This window comes from Gadus chalcogrammus, chromosome 14 (assembly GCF_026213295.1).
Source record: "Gadus chalcogrammus isolate NIFS_2021 chromosome 14, NIFS_Gcha_1.0, whole genome shotgun sequence".
In the NCBI taxonomy this organism is placed as follows: domain Eukaryota; kingdom Metazoa; phylum Chordata; class Actinopteri; order Gadiformes; family Gadidae; genus Gadus; species Gadus chalcogrammus.
This window is the reverse complement of record NC_079425.1, coordinates 11,878,194-11,890,932: the sequence shown is the minus strand read 5'-3', so window position 1 is coordinate 11,890,932 and position 12,739 is coordinate 11,878,194.

Here is a 12,739-nt window from a genome sequence, read left to right as displayed (position 1 = left end):
AAAGACAATTATTCCCTGCCTATCAAAAGAGACTTCTAAAACATATCTGCAGAACAGTTCCTATACTTTTTGTATAATTTGGTCATGCTGCAAATTTACTTTTTGTAGTTGCTCCATATTTAGTTCTTTGACAGCCTCACCTGCTAGAAAAGTCTATTCACATCGGCTAAATATAATGAAATAAATTAATAGCCATGAAATGTTGTCACTCATACTAATGGCAAATACCCCCTTTCAGTTGGTGGTGCAACACTGATGTCTCTCTAGGCTTGAGGGAGAGCTCACAAGTAAATTACACGAATGTCCTGGAGCAATTGGGAATACACTTTTATTTAGTCTACCTGACCAGGGACATCTTTGAACTATAGGTCACCTAACCCAAACTTTTCACTCTTGTTAGGTTGTCCTTTTCTCTTGTTTTAACCCGAAAGGGCTGAAAATATCAACATTTCAGGTATTCTGTTTGGATAATGTGCAAAACTTGTGGCTTCACTAATAAAAAAAATTAACAAATGTATTTTTCTTAATGTGGTTAAACTATTTAAAGATTTGTATGCAAAATATTTCTGCTCAATTTGTGGTCAATGAAACTCAAATTTTTTAATTTGATAAAACACAACTATGGGTTAAAGGTATTTGCTTTGGGCATCTTTTGATATTTTTAGAATCTAGCTCCATGTTAGCCTGTGACCTTGCGTTTAACTTTTTTGGACTTTTGGTGACTTTCACAAAAGAGAAATGAACTGGTTAATACAATAAACAAGACATTTGAAACTTCAGCTACATTTTTATCTATTTGTACTGCCTTTGATTTCAACCCGTGACATGTTTGTCAGGTGATAACTATGTACCTGTGACCGCATATCATGGTACCATTTTGAACTGTTTGTGGATATTGCATTAAATCCATATGCTTGAAACTTTTCAATAATGCATGTCAACGAAACAATGGAATGAAATAAATAGTTCAAGCAATTTGTGGGACTTGGCTGCTTTTACATTATAACTCATTTTGGGGGTTATTTCAGTCTCCAACCTGCAGGTCGTGTGAAGAATCATGTGAATGGGAATATTCTATAAATGTCTTGATATCATCTTTCGTCTCAACACTTCTGCTGCAGCCGCTTAAAGTCTCACTCCGAGAACCTTAAAATATGAATCAATCCATTAGAAGTATGAAAATATCTTCCCGGTGGCGTAACGGGGCAAACAAGGTGTGCTTTGACATCTACGTTTTGAGGTGATTGCAACAGTGCCACACATGATCATATTTGAATATGTTTCGGGGTAGTAATTTGCTGTCGATTTTGGAGGCCTTTATCAATGACCAGCTATAGATTTGCTTCCCGATGGAGATTTCTGACAAATTACATGTTATTTAGCATATATTTATTGAGTCCAATGAGATCAAGCTCGCCCTCTTGCTACACCGAGATCATGTCCTAGACCAGTGGTTTTCAAACTGTGGGGCGCGCCCCCCCCAGAGTACTTCAGGGGGGGCGCGACGTGAGAAAAAAATAAACCCGAAAAAAACCCTGAAAGTCGATGATTCAAATCATCAGTCGTACTTCAACTGTAGAAGTAACATAACTAAATAAATGTTCAACCGTTTATCTTCGTGCAAACCATTTAACGAATCTACACACTTGTATCTTCTATAATATCTAAACAGAATTTCGATATCATTTACAATTTCTTCAGAATCACAGTTTTAGTTTCATACCGCTTCGTTTTCAATAGTATTTTTTTCGTTAATAATAGTCTTTAAAAAAGGTTAAGCTAAAACATGCTCAGATAAAGTTGTTAAATTGTGTTAAGAAATGTGTTTAAAAACACACAAAGATGTAATGTTTCAGAATAACGTTTAAAATGTTTCAAAAATATGTTTCAAATGTTTTAAAATTATGATCAGAGATATTTTAAATGTGGGGGGGGGGGGGGGGCTCAGCTGAATTTTTTTCTCTGAGGGGGGGCTCACTCTCTCACACTTTGAAAACCCCTGATTTAAGGCATGACCAAAAGGGGACCTGAAAAATGTCCCCTCTTGGCTCGGAGGTCCCCTGTTGGTGAAGGTGTTATGACGCCGAAGTCCACTGTTGGATAGTTAGGCGAGTAAACACACACACACACACACACACACACACACACACACACACACACACACACACACACACACACACACAGACACACACACACAGGATGTGCACTTCCTAACAGCACTGTCAACAGACAGGGGATCAATCTGCCATTGCTTAGTGAGCCAGTGAGCTAGAGACATAAGATTTCCCCAATCCATTGATGCACATTGGTGCACAAATGTACACAGACTGACACACCTAAAGAAGACATTTCTTATTTCTTATTTTCATCTAAATGTTGCTATTTATCAAGATCTATGCTAAATGCATATCAAGGAAATTGAGATTTTTTCGTCAGTTCCCTCAAATCTAATTCAATGATTATGGGTTTTTGTGTTAAAAAATCCCACTTAGGTTTTCTTTGTAAAAGAAGTTGAGGCGTGGGGGCGGGGGTGACTTCATTTCATGAGAAGAAGTACTACACAGTGTAATGAATTAACTAGGCAGTGGTAAACCCGAAAACAATCCAATGACTGCTTCCTCATCAACAACAGTCTCTTTTGGTCAATTCCCTCTGGCTCATAGCCAGGCAAAGCACTCAACTGATAACATGGATTCTGTTGCTCTTCCTCCAGCTGTGTTTGCTACCACCCAATTCATAGTGGCATATAAAGCAGCCCCTACACTGACTGAGTGCATTGACCATCTGTAGATCACAATGCACAATGTTGTGTGTCTTAATGGCATTTGTGGGCACTATTTTCTCTCGGTTAGTGATCGCAGCAGAAGCACGAGTTTCTGCCAGCATGTGCCCATGTATAAGGGCACTCTTGGATAAAGACAGTTTCCATTTTCTACTATTGAATTCTTCCACCATCTGTCTCCCTTTCTCAAATTTAATTTGATAATAGGCACTTACACGCCAACAATAATTGTTATGCGATGGTCATAAATAATAGTAAGAGACTTGTAAGGTAGAGTCGTACATAAGAAAGGTAGTGTGCATGAGCAGGTGTGCTTGTGAACTGCCTTGTTCCTGCAAAGCACCAGGTGTTTCAGGACAAAAGATGATTGTGTTAAGGTGAGAGAGCGCCAATATTTCATTTTTCGGGATGTCGTCTTCTCTTTACCCTGGTCCTGGCGAAACAGCCGAGCAATACTGCAAAAATTGGTTTTGATAGCTCAGTGGAATTGTTTTGGTGGCGTTTATGCCCAGAGGTTATTCATTCTGCTCCATTTTACTGTCTCTGTTACCTCACTCAGTCATTTCCTTCCACTCATCCCTATATCCATCTACTCATCAATCAATCCATCCATCCATCCATCCATCCATCCATCCATCTATCCATCCATCCATCCATCCATCCATCCATCCATCCATCCATCCATCCATCCATCCATCCATCCATCCATCCATCCATCCATCCATCCATCCATCCATCCATCCATCCATCCATCCATCCATCCATCCATCCATCCATCCATCCATCCATCCATCCATCCATCCATCCATCCATCCATCCAAGTAAACACCCATTCATCAACTATTCTGCAGAACCAGGCAATTATATATTGATAAATAAATCATGTTGATTGAATACATTTTTTTGTTGTACGATGGTGGTTTCATGTTTTTTGGTCTGCCAAATAAACACACATTTAATTATGGAGAATTCGTGAGAATTATTTAATTGTAGACATTGTTGTTTTGCATGGTGTATTTAGTTTACTGGCCTTAGGATATAGGGCAGGCACTGAGACAGCTTATCAGCTCTTTTTGCTGTTTAATAGGTCATCGTCCTCAAGGTGGCTAAGCTCCTTAGCTTTTGACTGGGAAACCCCTGACATGAGGTCATCCTTGATGGTGACTCAGATACAGCTTAGTTTGCCCACACCTGACTGTCCAAGCATACTATCAGTAAATGTGCTGCCAAGCTATTAGTGTGTGTGTGTGTGTGTGTGTGTGTGTGTGTGTGTGTGTGTGTGTGTGTGTGTGTGTGTGTGTGTGTGTGTGTGTGTGTGTGCGTGTGTGTGTGTGTGTGTGTGTGTGTGTGTGGGTTTGTGTTTGTGTGTGTGACAAAGTTTGTGTGATAACGAATAATAATTTGTGATGATTGAATAAGTGTGAGATAATTTTCTATTCCTACCACAGGGCCTGTGCAATGAGTCTGCAAACAGGCAATTTAAGGCAGGTACTTGACTATTGCAATTACTGTGTGGGTGTGAGTGTGTGTGTGCATATGTGTCTGTGTGTGTGTGTGTGTGTGTGTGTGTGTGTGTGTGTGTGTGTGTGTGTGTGTGTGTGTGTGTGTGTGTGTGTGTGTGTGTGTGTGTGTGTGTGTGTGTGTAGCTTTGTCTATTTTAGTTTGTTTCTTTGTTTAATTAGTCATGTTGGACCTGTGGCCTCTTGGGGCATTCATATTTGGTTGTGTTTCAATGTGTGTGTGTGTGTGTGTGTGTGTGTGTGTGTGTGTGTGTGTGTGTGTGTGTGTGTGTGTGTGTGTGTGTGTGTGTGTGTGTGTGTGTGTGTGTGTGTGTGTGTGTGTGTGTGCGTGTGTGTGTGTGTGTGTGTTTGTGTGTGTGCGTGTGCATGTGAATGTTTGCATGCATGTATGTTTGATTTTTGGCACCAGCATTTCCTTTTTGTGTGTGTGTATGTATGTGTGTGTGCGTGTGTTTCTCACCTTATGTGTGTTTAATTATTCCTGCTGTACCCTGGTTTTGCCTGCAGCCTCTTGAGATGTAGGGGTTTCTGTGCATAGATCGTTGTTCATGAGCTGTGTATCTATGGTTGTGTGTGTATGTGTGTGTGTTTGCATGTGTGTCTGTGTGTGTGCGCAAATGTATGTATGTGTTTATGTGAGTGTGTCCGCGAGTGCACGGGTGTGTAATTACGTGTGTTTGCACACAACACCATCTGCCAGTGGCTGCACAGCTTAAGTCCCTGCTAGCCTCGCATCCCCAATTGGGAAACAGCTGATCAGTCATCCAACTAGCTGGCTGCCAGCGACATCAAAGACAAACCTGTCTCCGGAGAGCCATGTGTTACCCGCTAAAAGACAGCTAATACAACAGCACATACACTGCTACTGAGCTATCGCTAGCAAGACGGCAGCAGCGCAATATGTGGAGAGCCAAAGTGCCGCCCCGCTCAAAGCTCTTCATCCGTGAATAGATGCCATTAAAATAGAGTTTATGGAGATGGGTTTGAACCCAAAGTGCTCGGTCGTGTAAACTGGAGCGGCATATACAGCAATACTGACAGATATTATCATGCTGTAGCAGGTCTGGACTTTGGATTCACTTGCACTTCGTAATTGACTGAACAATATGGAAAGGAACAATGCAAGTATTTTCTTGGAAAAGTGATGGTTACAAAATTGACATGACAGTTGAATGACAATATGCTAATGAGCACAAGATTCTGAACTAAAGGCCATTTAAAAATGAACAAGATGAAGGCTTTAGCCAATTCATCTTTCATGTCATATTTTAATGTTTGACTAAATAATTACACCCCATCAAGGAGCAAATCCCATAAAGTCATTGTCTTATTTAAACAAACTACAGCTAAACTGAAAAGGAATACTTAATTGCTGAATGCAGATTTCCCTGATTACTGGAGAGCTGTCAAAAAAAACAACGCCTACTTAAAGCAATTTTTTTTCACCGCCATGGAGTGTTCGCAGGGGGTCCTCTGACTCCATCAAAGGGCCCAATCTATAACCCAGCGGTGCTCACTCCTGGCAGCCATAAGATTGCGTGTTGCTGTGTGTAGCCTCAGCTCAGCAGCACCTAGCATGCAGCAGCAGAACACAGGGAAACTCATAGGCCATGCTAATTAAATCTCCCTGACACCCGGCCTGTTAATGAAGCCTGACATTACAGCTTGACCCGGGCCTGTTAGAGCACCCCCCCACCCCCCCCCCCCCACCCCCACCCCGAACCTGGAAGCCACCCTGTGGCTCACTGCAACGTGCAGTCGGTGTGGGTCTATGAGTGTCGGTGTGTGTGCATTTGTCTGCGTGTGTGTGTGTGTGTGTGTGTGTGTGTGTGTGTGTGTGTGTGTGTGTGTGTGTGTGTGTGTGTGTGTGTGTGTGTGTGTGTGTGTGTGTGTGTGTGTGTGTGTGCGTGCGTGCGTGCGTGTGTGTGCATATGTGCCTGTGCGTTAATGTTGATGCGCGTGTGTGTGAGTTAAGGGTGTAGAGAGGGGATGTTCAGAGCCAGAAGTTCCCGACACTGTGGCATGGGGCAGACACCTGTCTGCAGTCCAGAGAGAGGTCATCTCCTGGGGGTATGGGAAAGGCCATGGCCCCCTGGGAGGCTGGTGAATAACTAGATACATTAGCAGCAACGGACATTCACAACCATGGGGAAGGGGGTGCATTACAGAGAGGGCTCTAGTTGTGGATGTCTTTTTGGATGTTGCGTTCCCTGTGTTTTTGAATTGTGTATGACATTGGGTGTAATACAATCTTTGTTGGCACTTGAACAGCAGCCCCAAAGCTTGATTTTATTCAGTACCTCTCATCTTCAGTGTTTTGGGGTAAAATAATCAAAGGAGCATTTGAAGCACAGTAAATGGCTCCCCCGGTGGAAATACTATACACTTAGCAGACAGCGATGTATGCAGGAATGGGTGGAGGTATAAATGGATGGAAGGAGGAATGTGGGACACATACAGAGAGATAAGTCCAGGAAGTTAAACAGGCAGACAGGCAGAATTAGGGTTTCAAAATGGAAACCCTGCAAACAAGTTGAGTGGATTAACTGCAACTGACTGAACTCTGTTGGCATATGGATTGGACTAATGTGTGTGTGTGTGTGTGTGTGTGTGTGTGTGTGTGTGTGTGTGTGTGTGTGTGTGTGTGTGTGTGTGTGTGTGTGTGTGTGTGTGTGTGTGTGTGTGTGTGTGTGTGAGCATGCATCAGTGCGTGTCGCTTACAGTTTCTGTATTCCTGTTCGTCTGCTCTCAAAATATACAAAATGTGCATAATAAGCTCTGTCAGAACCAACAAAATAATGCAAAACAGAATTGTTGTCCTATCAGCATCACCACAGAACCGCTGTATTGAACCTTTATTGAATATACTGATCCACTGCCCTGGTGACTGTGGTTAATAGCAGTAGAGCTGCACCAATCCCAACACCTCCCATTGGCCCTATTGGCCTACTGACCTCAATCAGTGGGACAGTAATTGCTAATTCTATGCAAAATAAATATATATGAAATTTAAATTTTTTGAGGGGCATAATTGCTTAATCAAGATTTTTTTTCATGTGTGTGTGTGTTGAAAAGATGCTTCATTAGTCTGCAGTGTTTGAAGTGCCATGCCTGTTTATTTATAGTGCTACAAATATACAACTATTGATAATTAGCTGATCTACATTGGAACATGTAATGATGGTACTTTGTATAAAACAATTAAAATGTAACCCGAGTAAAACTGGGTCATGTTGTACAGGAGCCGCTTTGACCTAAATATAAATGGAATAAGTACAAAATAGTTTGAACCTTCCCAAACATTGAAAGTATAAATATTCATTAAAGCCCTGGTGTGGTTTATGTTTTGATTTTTACTCAACCTTGATTTAAGTCAGATTTGAGTCCGATTTTCAGCACTTTCCTAATCACTAATACTTACATTAAGGTCATTGACATCGATACATGATGCACATCAACACACAGTCCCAACAGATACAGATCTACCTCTATCCCATACACTATCTCATACGTATAACATACACAACACACGCTTCTTTTCTATTGTCACGAGAGGGCCCTAATAATGGACTGCTGAGTTCTGATGAGTGAGTCCATTGTCAGTTGGCCAGGCTGCCACACCCAGCATTGGTGCCTGGGGCGAGAGACAGAGAGAGAGAGAGAGAGAGAGAGAGAGAGAGAGGCGGAGAGACGGAGACAGAGAGAGAGAGAGAGAAGGAGAGAGAGAGAGAGAGAGAGAGAGAGAGAGAGAGAGAGAGAGAGAGAGAGAGAGAGAGAGAGAGAATGGACCACAGGTCGGAGCGGCTGGAGCCTGAATGAAGAATATAGGTCACCCAGCCCCAGCAGAATGAAACATGCATAGCGGTGCTGCCTGGCAGCCGCACCCAGACACTTGGAGACGGAGTAAATATAGAGAGAGCACACACAGGGATCGCGCCGGCCACACAGAGTGAAGGGGGAGGGGCTTAGAAAAGAGAGAGAGAGAGAGAGAGAGAGAGAGAGAGAAAGCGAGCGAGAGAGAGAGAGAGAGAGAGAGAGAGAGAGAGAGAGAGAGAGAGAGGGAGAGAGAGAGAGAGAGAGAGAGAGGGAGAGAGGTTGACAGTAATATAGATGTGGTCAGAAGATTGGTTGCAGTGATATTGTGGTGATGCGGGGAAGAGAGAGACATGATAGGGGGGCTTTGAGGCGAGATTTAAAAAAAAATGACAGACATGGAGCCTGGGTTGTGCTCTGGCTGATACTAGAGACAGGCAGGGGGAGGGGGGGGGGGAGCATGTGTCACAGTGTGTCTGTCCAAGCCAGTGTCACTTTCACTATTGAGGACTGCAGACCTGTCATAGCAGGAGCACAGCTGGGCCCGCTGGCACACAATGACTCCCTCTGTGGGCCTGTGTCTGGTGGCGACGGCGCTGCACTGGTGCTGATATCAGGATCTCTTGGCCCGGGCCGATCCCTTTTGTTGTCGTCTGTTCTTCCTCCTGTCCGTCTCCGGGTCTCTGCTGTCGTTCTCAGTGACCGCCGGTCTACAAGACAGCGTGACGTCCATCACGGCCTCTCAGGTCGTACTTTGTGGTGTTTATATAAGGTTGTGTTGGGTACGGTACCGCTGTGGTCCTTCATGATGGCATGATGGCTGGTGCGCAAGTATGAAATCCTGCAGGAAATAAATTGTTTGCTATGTGAGCAGCGATATGTGTGTGTGTGTTTGTCTTTGTCTGTGTGTTAATGTGTGTGTGTTTGTGTGTGTGATGTGACCTTGTCAATTCTGTGGAGGATGTATCCCACTTCATGCTGTCTGTCCTCCTGTTTCTCTCCACCAGCTGTGCACCACTGTACCATGGGGTGGTGGTTTGGAGAGGGCGGGGGGGGGGGGGGGTCAAACGTAGGCGAGGCCGCATTATATTCAGTCCTTTTGGCAGAAACAGATGTTTCAAGAGGTGTCTGTTAACGAGCCATCGGATAATATATGTACATAATAAAAAATAAAGGGAAAACACTGTGATCACCCAGCAGTTGTGCGTGTGGAATTCCTTTATATGGAACTGATTATGCACATTATCCTGTCAAATTAGTCATCCTCCATCGCCGTTTTGTGTCTAACCGTCCCACGAGATTGAGATTTAAATGACCTGCGCAAGAAAGACTCAAATTTAGTAAACAGTCACTTTTGTCCCTGATAGTCAATCATTCCTAATCAATCATCCTCCTGTATCCAAAGCCGGTTTTGCTCCATGAACAAAGCATTGAGCGATGTCAGTAGCTCAATATTAATATGTATATATATATATATATATTCAACGCTGAAGCCCAGAGTGGCCAACTAATGATAATTTTGTTTTAATAACCAGGGAGAATGATTGACCAAGATCAAGTCCTTCATTATTAAGTCTATGACTTGGGCATTTTAAGAAGGTGCTTCAGTTCAACTGACATTCAGCCTAATTGAATAAGTGAGAGCCTTTGTACTCTTCAGACAGAGTGGGAGAAGCAAAGAAGACTCGAGGCCCTATTCTCTTACTATGACTCCTAATTATATAAATGCAACCTCAGAGAGTGGACGGGGCGGAATTAGTCTGTGTGTGCCTGCGTGTGTGTTTGTGTCCGTGTGTGAGTGTACTTGTGTATGCATAGGCATGCGTGTAGTGTGTGTGTGTGTGTGTGTGTGTGTGTGTGTGTGTGTGTGTGTGTGTGTGTGTGTGTGTGTGTGTGTGTGTGTGTGTGTGTGTGTGTGTGTGTGTGTGTGTGTGTGTGTGTGTGTGTGTGTGTGTGCGTGTGTGTGTGTGTGAGAGTGTGTGTGTGTGTGTGTGAGAGTGTATGTGTTACTATGTGTGTGTGTGTCTGTTAGTGTATGTTCCTCGGTCTGCTTGCATGTGCATGTATGGCTGAGTGTGCTTGCATGTATGTATGTGCATGCATAAATGTGTGTGTGTGTGTGTGTGTGTGTTCGAGTGTATGTGTGTGTGTGTGCGTCCGTGTGTGTATGCGTGCATTGATGTGGATATGTGTGTGTGTGTGTTTGTGCTTGCATGTGTGTGTGGCTGAGAATGTGTGTGTGTGTGTGTGTGTGTGTGTGTGTGTGTGTGTGTGTGTGTGTGTGTGTGTGTGTGTGTGTGTGTGTGTGTGTGTGTGTGTGTGTGTGTGTGTCTGTAAGAGGATAAACTGGGTACAAGCACATGGGGTGTGGTGGATGTCTGTCCTTGGAGGCCTTCATGTGAAGGGTCACTGCTGGGGGTGGAGCCGGCAGAGACAGACTGTCTGCTTCTCCTGCACTAAGGACGTTAGGGACAAGCCGACACTCAGGCTACTCTGTGAATGTGCTTGTGTGTGTGTGTGTGTGTGTGTGTGTGTGTGTGTGTGTGTGTGCGTGTGTGTGTGTGTGTGTGTGTGTCGGGGGCAGGGAGGATGGGAGGATGGGAGGATGGGGGCAGGGTAGTCAAGGAGAAACCAATCTTTCCATCACCCCCCACACTCTTAACAGACTCAGAGGTCTGAAAGCGCTGACAAACAATAGGAGAGGAGGGTGGAGACCTCCGTCTAAGGGTTGGGGATTGGAAGGAGGAAAGCCTTGGATTTGCCTCTGTAGATATTGACAGAAGCCTTGACTGAGGATAGGGGGGGGAGACACAATGTGCGTTTCAATCCAAATGTATTGCAATAAATGTATACATGTGTTAATCTTCGGAAATCAGCCAAAGACAATGCTAATTTATGTGCGTTCCTTTCCTTCGCTGTTATTTAAATATTAGTAGTTGGTACGTTGAGAAGGGCAAAAGATGGTTCTTAGTCTCCAGTCAGGTGCCATTTTACCACTGCAGATGAAGAGGGCACAACGTAATGACGTACTGAAAGGAGCTCCTGGCAAATCTCAAACAAAGGAAACAATAGTTTGGTGACGGAGAGCACACTTGACAATGAAAATGGAGAATTGTGATCCAGCAATATAACAGCTATGTGCTCTTGGAAGAGCTAACCCCCCGTTTGCATACGAGCAGAAGCTTGAGTGACATTTGAGTCACGTGATTTCTGTACTCCTCATATGTTCGTAATACTCTGCTATATTTGTTTCGATTGCATTCACATTTACCTTTCATCAATACACCAACTTTTCCACCTGCCTCCAGCGTAATAATTCAATAAACCAATAGCATAATAAGCGTAATAAACATTTTTTTTGCAATAGTTTGAGATTCCCTGAGTAGCATTTCCATTAAGGCTGTGCATATTATGCAAAAATTAAAAATATGAATAAAAACTTTTGGATTGAAATGATCGTGTAGAAAGCACGAGTAAGAGAGATTACACCCCTCGGCCAAATCCCTTAAGCCCTACCCCTACCCCTTAACCCTGACCCTTAACCCTACCCCTCAACCCCTTCGAAATGGGACGACAACCCTTCAAGACCCAGTTACAGTATGTCATTAGTAGTCGTTGACAGGGTTTTGATCTTTATTTTTATTATTATAATTTTTTTCTTTTGATACAATATCTGTCTCTGGAATTTTACTGCATAGTTTGAATGTCAGGGATGAACTTTTTCAAAGGGGTCGGTTTTAAACTATCAGTGGATGGTTAATCTGTCTATCTTCCTGGGGGTTGGAGGGCTTAAGGCTACCAATGCAGAGGAGGTGCCTGAGGTGGAGGGATGGGCTCTGTGGTGGCAGTGGCCTACATGATCTCCTGAAAAAAACATAACAAATAAGAAGGAATTATATGGCAGAACTGGGATATATGGCCACATGTGATGTACAATATATAATGACAGACCGACAGACAGACAGACAGACAGACAGACAGACAGACAGACAGACAGACAGACAGACAGACAGACAGACAGACAGACAGACAGACAGACAGACAGACAGACAGACAGACAGACAGACAGACAGACAGACCGACCGACCGACCGACCGACAGACAGACAGACAGACAGACAGACAGACAGACAGACAGACAGACAGACAGACAGACAGACAGACAGACAGACAGACAGACAGACAGACAGACAGACAGACAGACAGATATTTCTACCAAAATAAATGAAAAGAGACTTAAAAGCTTACCTTCAAACTGGAGTGGAACATATGGATATCATTGTCCCATTTTGTTGAACATAATGGGACATGGGCCCGGCAGCTCCCCGACTGCGGGCTCCCCGACTGCGGGCTCCCCGGCTGAGGGCTCCCCGGCTGAGGGCTCCCCGGCTGAGGGCTGCCTGCGGCCGGGCTCCCCGGTCTGCGGCCGGGCTGCCTGTGGCCCGGCTGCCCCTGGCGTGAGTCCGGCGGCTCTGCTCCGGGAATTTGGTGTTTGTGCTTGTCTAGGATTTTGCTTGATTTTCCATTTTCTCTATTTTTTTGCTCCCTCAGTGCAGACAGACAGATTCCTAACTCAGTGTCAAGCAGACACATTGCTACCACAATGTTAGACAGACAAATTTCTA